The following is a 9,323-nucleotide window of genomic DNA, read 5'->3' as shown; positions in this document are numbered from 1 at the left end:
ATATATATATATAAATAATATTTAAATAATTCATTTATAATAACCGTAAACATTACATATATAAGGAATTACATTATATTTATATAATAATAACACATTATATACTTGATTTTATATTTATTTAATAATAACACATAGTTGCTTATAAATTTCATTCATGCAAAATTAAAATTACAAATAAAGACAATTTAGCTTTTTAATATAATTTTTTGGCATAAGCTCAAGTCTCAACTACACATTCTTATTAGGATTAATTTTAATGGATTAAACTTAGCAGTCCAATAAATCAATTAATAATTAAATTTATGCGTATAGATTTGTGTTGCTATTTATGAATTAATAATTTTATTTCATATTTCTCTTTACTTGTATTGTTCATTAATATTTTCTATTTTCTATTTTCAATTACAACGATAAAGAAAAAAATTTAATTAATTAATTTATTAGATAGTAATTTTTTAATTAAAATCTGGACTATGGATTTTTTTTTTTTATTAGAAAGTTAGAAAATTCAACTCCTTTTTTTTAGAGAAAGGAAAATTCAACTCTGTAAATTGAATTAAAAGAAATCAATAGAGAAAAAAAAGAAAGAAAAGATTGACAGATCATTGTACTTCCTCGCATAACCCAACTGATGAATTAAGAACTTAGCAAATAAGCTTGCCATCTAAACAAATGTAGATTATATAGAAGTAAGTAAATTAACATCGATTAATGTGTTTACTATTAAGTTTTGTTATAACCAACATGAAAAAAAATAAAAAAATTTCCTCTCCAATAAATTCTACAAGGGAGAAGGTGCATTTTCACCCTTAATGTTGAGGCCGAAGAGCAGATGAGCTATGAAACTTTACAAAATTCGTAATTCAGGTCCTTCTATCTTACTGAAAACTAAACAGAATGAACTTTCATTATTTATCCCTGACATGGCTAATAAAGTTGCCATTAAACTGACATTAGGAGTGTTTCATCAATATTTAATTAAATTTTTTAAATGTAATATTTTTATTAATTAAAAGAAACAAAAACTAAAAGGAAGGGAAAAAAGAAGTTATCTTCCCTATTTCCATTGAATCCCCAAAATCTATTTCCTTTTTCTTCTTTATTAAATCCTAAGTATTCAAAAAGTGCCATTTTTCTTCTATTCTTCCTCTAAAATCCTGCGTCCATGTTGATTTTCCGCGAGAACTTTGATGCTTTGCGATGACATTGATTCTTTGCGACGGCGTTGATGCTCTACGACATTTTTGATGCTCATCGTTGTTCGGCTCGTCCTCGTTGTCATTGAAGCAACAACTTGCACAACTTGTCTTTCTCTAGTGTTTGTGATGGGTGTCGAATCCAACAAAAATAAGTTCCTATTCTTCAAATAAAAACAACTTGTAAATAGTGACAAGTAGGGTCGAATCCATAGAGATTGGTAAGATTTATTTCTTTAACAAAATTCAAATAAAATTAGAGAGATTTTAAATTTGGAATCAAAACAAATTAAACTAGAAATCAATTAGAAGCAATAATAAAATTTGAGAAGATAAATCAATATGAGAAAACTCCAACCCAATGTATAATCTCAGTTTTAATTCATTGAATTGATCATTGATGCAAATATAATTTCCAAATCCATTAATAAATTGGTTATAGTTGTTGAGAAACTCTAACAACCTAATTTCTCCTTAATTTTTCGTTAATCAATAGAAGCCATTTGATTAATTCTCTTACTGAATAAACAACCCTAGAAAAGATTCCAAGATTTAATTTACCAATAGCAATGCAATTTAGAGAAACCCAACCCTAACCAACAAATACATAAGATGAATTCATTTAGACTATATCATGTATTCACATAACATGGGCATGTTATTCTACCACTAATTATTAGAATAATTAAACAATTACGGATTTAATATTCTAATTTGGCATAGACTATTTTGATAATTGAGTAATAGGCCTTCTCACACAATCAACAAAAATAGAATTCCTAATAGACATAGAAGATACATGAATATTAATAGATTTGAGAAAATAATGAAGAATAATTAAATCTCACAACCCATATGAATTCAAACCTTAATTAATCTTGAGTTGGAAAGAAAAGAGTTCAGCCACACATAATTGTTGTAGAGAAAATAAAGCAAAGAAGGAAAACAATGGATGATAGGAAGAAAACTAGTTTGTAGCCCCCTTTTCTTCAAACCTAAAAAAAACTCTCCTTTTCTCTTTTTCATCTTTTTCTTTTTATAGAAGAACTTGATCCCTAAGAATTCCTAAAATAACCTTAAGTTGTGAGGGGTTTTTAGTAAATAAACATTCCCAAAAATAAATTAAAAAGTCACATGGCAAATAGTATCACTTTAAGCTTCTTTTCCCAAATTCGGATTTCTAGAATATGCCGCGGGCACGCTCTAACTGAAGTGATCTTCTGCCATCTTTTCTCCATTTTATCCAAAATTCTCCAAAGCATCAATCTCTATGAAAACTCATCAAATATCATCCTTTCAGCTTCATGTTGCATCAAAGCGTTCCTTCTAACATGAAAATCAATAATCACATTTAAAATCCATAATTAAGCATAAGTACTTCAATAATAGCCAAGAAAATATGATAATTAGTATGCATAAAATGCACACTATCAGTTTGATGGATTTTTTTATTTCACATTCTATTAGAGATCTAGTTCTTGCAAATGGTGTTCTTATATTATGACATAGCTTATGCATCAATGAATCAAGTTTGTTAGGGGAGAGTGAACCAGTGGATATGAGTAAGAACATACCTTTTCTTCTCCAAGGACCAAAGATATAGTAAATGTTGGTCACAACAGTTGGTATGAGGACTAAATGAGGCAGATTAATAGTTACCTTGAGTGAAACAGAGAAAAATGAGATACCATTGAAAGTGGAGCTTAATGCAGATTCAGTGACTATAACTATTGTTGCAGTTCCAGAAAAGCTTCATTTGACAGTAATATTGAGTCTTGCATTTGCAATGAAGAAAGTAATGAACGATAGAGCACTTTAGGTATTTGAGAAATTTAATAAAATTAAAATATGTTGGTTCGTTGTTGGTTACTTTGATGGTGATAATGAGATGTGATAGTGCTTTGTGGTGGCAGTTGGTCTTAAAGCAACACCAAAGATGGTGGAGAGACGGTGGTGATAATGGATGGTGGTGGAATGGTGGATAAAAAAAACCATGGTTGATTGAATAAGTTAGAAAAAATAAAAAAATTGAATATACTATTAAAAGAGAAAACATAAATTTAAGTGTTTTATAATTAATAATTTTATAATTTTAAGTGATTTTATGCACTAAAATGAGATCCACTTTAAATAAAAGTCAAAAAATTTACCACATCATTTTCAACTAATCACAGTTTATACTTTTGTCTGTTGAGGTGTTAAAACCACACAAAAATATAGTTTTTACTGTTATTTCTTCCAAAAAATAGATTAGAGACCAATTTACTCATTGTGTTAAAACGTTAAGGGCTAAAATGCACCTTTTCTCATTCCACAATATAGAAGTAAGCCGTTCCATTTTTACAATTTTATCGGCAAATTCTAACATTCTAGCATCCATATGGAAAAACAAAAAAGAAAACAGAAAACCTCGAGCAATGTGATGTTCTGTTAAGACAATTAGTACTAGAAATTGAAGTCTTCATGGCAGATCACCGACACGTACCCTTGAGGGAAAATTATGTGTAAGCAAGAAACTATTTCAAAGCCATGCATAACATAAAAGACAAATACATATGCATAAACAATAGGTGCTTTATAGGTCACTTTGTTTAAAATAAACTAATTGTATTTATATCATCGTTAATTATTAATTAATTTAAATTTTATAAATAAAAATGAATTATAATCTGTGAAATCTTTTATACTTCTATAATTATAAAAATAATTAATATCTTACGAAAATAACAATTCTTTTCATTTTTTTATAAATTATAGTAATTTTTTGTATGTGTTACTAATTAAGAAAATTGAAGGATATTATGAAAAAATAATTACTTTTATAAAATTTAATGATTTATAAAATTTTTGATAAATTTATAAAAAATAAACTAAATTTTTTATAATTACAAAATATATTGCTAAATTACGAAAAATGACAATTATTTTTATATTTTTTCTAATTAAACTAATTTTTCATAAGAGTTACTAATTGTAAAAAAATAAATAGTATTACGAAAAATTATTACTATAAATAAATCTAATGATTTATGAAAAAATTAAATTTATGAAAAAATACTAAACATTTCGTAATCGTAAAATATATTATTAAATTATGAAAAATGACAATCTTTTTCATATTTTTTTACAAATTATACTAGTTTTTTCTCAGTGTTACTGGTTGCAAAAAAATGAAGGATATTATGAAATAATGATTACTTTTATAAAATTTAGTAACTTATGGAAAAATGATAAATTTACGTAAAATACTAAATCTTTTTGTAATTACAAAATATTTTATTAAATTACTTTCATATTTTTTACAAGCCATACTAAATTTTCGTAAGTGTTATTAGTTGCAAAAAAATAATTGATACGAAAAAATGATTACTTTTCCGGAATTTAATGATTTATAAAAAAATTGATAAATTTATGAAAAGTATTGCTAAATTACAATTTTTTTCATTTTTTTCATAAATTACTAGTTGCGAAAAAATGAATAATATTACGAAAAAAAATGATAATTTTATGAAATTTAATAATTTATGAAAAATACTAAATCTTTTTATAATTGCAAAATTTATTGCTGAATTAAGAAAAATAACGATAATCTTCATATATTTTCATGAATTAAGCTAACTTTTCATATATTTTAAGAGTGTATGAATTTTTAAAATTATTTTATGAATTAAGAGAGCAGTATCCAATTTTGTAACCACTATTAGTGATACTAGCCAAATTGAATCATTTAAATAAAAATTTAAAAAATTGGTCAAATATGCAAAAGAACATAAATATTTAAATTTTTAAGGTCATTAGGCTTTTTAATAAAATTAGCTTTCTATAATCAATGATTATAACATAATATATATAATTTGTTGGGCCCCTATTTCTTGGGGTCCTCGGTCTGGGCCTCTAACTACCAGTCATTTGGAGTCCTTGCTTCAACATCCACTTTCGAATTTGGCAGTGGTAGAGGTCCTTCTATCACTCTAAGTTTGTCTCCAAGAAGCTGAACTCTCGAGTGCAACGAATTTGGCAGTGGTAGAGGTCCTTCTAATTCAAGGTAGGACTTTCAAGAAATTGGCTCAATTTGTTAATGTTGAAAGACATGTCTGGTCTTGTATGTGTCAAATATTGAAGAGCACCGACGAGACTTGTGCAATTACTTAATGTGTTAGTTATAATATAATATTATTAATACAATAATAATAATCCAACGAAACATAAAAACTTATGTACCAGAATTATATATCTGTGTCAAGAAAATTTGGTCTCAGTGTTTATATATATACACACACCAATCAAGTGTTAATTTATTAATTGGTTAACCTCTTTTAACCCCGTACGCAGACGTAGGTTTAGCTCGTCATAGGTGCATATCTCAATTTGGCCAAAGTTTTAAATTCAAGTTCCTTTCCCTCTACTTGTAATAAAAGAGAAACCTTTTTTTAACTTCCAACCAGACATGTCCTATAAAAGGAGAAGGTTAACCAAAATACACGAGAAAGAGATCAGTCATTGACCTTATCCTAGAAAAGGAGAAGGTTAACAGCATAAAGAGATGAGTTAGGGACGAACTATTGGTTGAAAGATATTACTCCAATCTAGTTGGTCCGGAAATGTTGCTACAAATGGAGAAATATTCTCTATTCTCCAATCAAGTTGTGCTATTATCATTTTTCATTTTTCCTTTTTTTCAAATGTATTATTTCAGATTCTTGACGAATTACATGCATTCATGCATTTTAAGAGAATTGGGTTCTCAACTTCAACTCCCTCGATTCTATAGTCTAATTTTCAACTTATACTTGACAGAGGAACCTACTGGAACGTTAGTCATGCCCAAAAATGTATGGTTCGGCAAATGTCGTCATGGTTATTTGGCAATGAAATCTATCTTTTTGTTAGGTTTGATCATGTTGCAAGGAACCACCGATACAGGTATAAGATGCACCAAGGTCATTTTCGATATCCTTCCATCCATTTTTGTCAAAATAAATTTTTTAATCAATAATAGTCAAAGTTTTCTAAGGGCTAGATTTATATGAATAAGTGAGTAGGTTAAATATTTTAACCCTAAGCATTGGTGAAGACATATTTTAATCCTTTAATAACCATGAAGAATTGTGATTCATTGGCCACGAAGAGTTTGTTTTCAGAGAAATTTTATATAAGATTGGTGTATATACTATAACAAATAAGAGAATAATAAATACTGTAAGTGTTTTATATTTTGGTAGTAGATAATTGACACATATCTGTTATTTAGAACTAATGAATATGTGTCAAATATTCATTGGTTTGGTGTATAGATAGAGACATATACTAAGTCTAAACAATAACTTTCTTTCTTTTAGTCCATGAAAAAAAATGTTTAAGATTGATTTGCATGATCTCGCATATATATTGCACACATCTAATTGGTTGTAATTGTTGGCGAAATTATTGTCATAATGGCTAATTCCTACCTATATTATGTTTATATACTGTAATGAACAGAAAAATGACATATATGTATTAGTATTTTTTTTATTCTTCAGCATTAATAATTGACACATATTTAGTTATTTAAAATTAATAAATATATATGTATAGATCATCTATCGATTTGATATATATACACTTATATTGTGTTTGATTGAAATTAATAAAATTTATAGAATTCATTTGTAAATATAAATTTTATGTGCTTTGAATGAAGTCAAAATTAATTTATAATTCTATATATCCAAATTTATATAGAATTGGTTATAGCCAAACTTAATTCTAACAAAATAGTATATATATAAAATTTTCAGCCTAAAATATTTTTGATATGTGTGTTTAATTTTTGATACATGAAATTTTTATTTTGACATATCTACTTGTTTTTGACACATGAGATTCAAATTTATGTGTAATTTTATAACTTTTTTATTAGTTTATTAATTAATAAGTTACATGACTCTAATCCTAAAAAATATAGTATATTAACTAATAAATATTTTTCTAATCAGATAATGATATTAATTCTATCTTAAGAAATAGCATATTAATTATATTTTAATATTATATTAATTAATAAACTAATTAGATAATTAGATAATAATTTTAATTCTAAACAATAATATCTTAAATTATATATTTAATATTAAATTCAATAATAAATTAATTTTATAATTATATAAAATATTTTTAATCCTAAAAAATAATAATCTCAATTATTTTGATGGTAGTAACTTATATAACAGTAAAATTAATTAATAAATATTTTTAAATAATTTTTATATTATTATACTATAAAAATTATAAAAACATTTAAAATAATTAGTTTGCTATTTTTTTAAAATATTATAAATTAATACTGATATTAATTTTTTATTAAATTTTATTTATAAATTTTATTTATAAATTTTATTTTATAATTAAAATAAAAATAGCGGCAGTATAAATCACGGTTAAACGACTAATTCTACATTAGTTTGTCATAATAACATAAATCCAGTGCTACAATTTTGATTGCTTATAAATTATTTTTATTTAGCAAAATGATATTAAGGACTCTAAATTGTCAGTGACAAAAGATTACATTCTAGACGATAATACAAAAAGATTAATAATGGTGATTTTGTATTTTAAGAAGCCAAAAAAAGTAACTTTTATACTTTAAAAATTAATTATATCAATAAAGTACCGTCAAAGTGAGTTGCCACCGCCTATATTTATACATATTCAAATTATTTTATTTTTATATGAGATTCTTAACAAATACTAATAAACTAGATAAATACATGCTCTTTAAGCTGCTCTTTTTAATAAAATTTATATATACTATTAATACAAAAAGATTAATTAATATTTTTAATTTTATTTTATTATTAGCTAAAGTTAGAAAAATAAAAAAATATATATACTATTAATACTTATAAAAATAAAAGTATAATAAAGAATATTATTTATCATAAAATTTTTGCTTTTTTTAAAATAAAAAGGAGGATGTTAGTCTACTACTCCATATTCCCTGCTGTAAATGAAAGCACGTCCTGAGTTGGAAACACAGAATTTTCCTTAGTGGCCCTCGTTCGGTCATCTGTTGATTCTTATGCTCATAGTTCCTGTGGCTTTAATGACAAGTTGGATTATTAATGGATTCTATTCCAATTTCAAAACCTACTTTTATTTTCTTTCTAGTCTTATTTGATTTCTATAAAGTCAATCTGTTTTGATTTCTAGTCTAATTTCATTCGTTGTTTCCCTGGCTGATTCTATAAAAACAAAGGATTAGAGGGAATATTGAACCGGTGCTTCCATATTTACTACAACAATCAAATTAGATTTATATTTTAATAATAATGAGGTGAGATAATTTGCTGGTGAATGGCTTGAATAGAGTATTCTTACCTTTCGAGTCTCTTATATATGCCTCTGCTCGTATTTGAATTTCTTTAGGCTTAGATGAACTGAATCTTTATACCATTATACTAACTATGCGAGATAGACGGGACCGAATCCTATTACGACTCTCCTCTATCGCCGCCACTGCACCAAAATCCATCCATCGTCATGCCACCAAATCTATCTGTTATCATCTATGATTGTTATTCTTACCACCTCATCCCAACTCGTCCAACATCATTGCACCATCACAACCACAACCTCACCATCAACACCAGAAAAAAAAAATCATCAATTATGTTGCTGTCATTGCTTGTCGCCATAATCCATAGTTGATACTCTTCATCGCCTCCTCCCAATTCCACCATCTTCACACACAAAAAATAGCGACAAATGCATATTGAATCAAGGCCTAAACTTTGCCTTGTAACCCAAAAAGATTATTCGCCTTTAACAACAAATACAAGAAAAATGCGAAAAAAGAAGAAAAAGAAAATCCAACTGCTCACTGGTTGCTCACCACCACCAGTATGGAAAGGAGTTGCTATCATTGTCTTGGCGTTGTTGCGTAACCGGAAATTTTAGTCAGTCTGAGTTAGACTATAAATATATTTTTATAATAATAATTGCTAATTAATTCCGAGTTAAAATTGTATTCTTTTAATTATATTTTTTATAAATTATCTCCGAACTAGAATAAATTAAAAAAGTTAAAAGATAATATATATTTTTTTTTTTTTCCAAAACTATCTAGTACTACAGCCACCC

At 26.3% G+C, this 9,323-nt stretch overlaps 1 long non-coding RNA gene across 1 annotated transcript; it reads right to left on the bottom strand.

The window, feature by feature from the left end:
* Window positions 1–885: 885 nt before the first annotated feature.
* On the bottom strand, window positions 886–3,668 carry LOC125368654. The gene is made up of 3 exons (XR_007214361.1): window positions 2,859–3,668; window positions 2,067–2,525; window positions 886–1,358 (listed from the first exon to the last, which is right to left on the bottom strand). It is a non-coding gene; the product is annotated as an uncharacterized LOC125368654 (long non-coding RNA).
* Window positions 3,669–9,323: the final 5,655 nt, after the last annotated feature.

Source organism: Ricinus communis, chromosome 10, assembly GCF_019578655.1.
Source record: "Ricinus communis isolate WT05 ecotype wild-type chromosome 10, ASM1957865v1, whole genome shotgun sequence".
NCBI lineage: Eukaryota > Viridiplantae > Streptophyta > Magnoliopsida > Malpighiales > Euphorbiaceae > Ricinus > Ricinus communis.
This window is presented reverse-complemented; position numbering and strand designations above follow the sequence as displayed.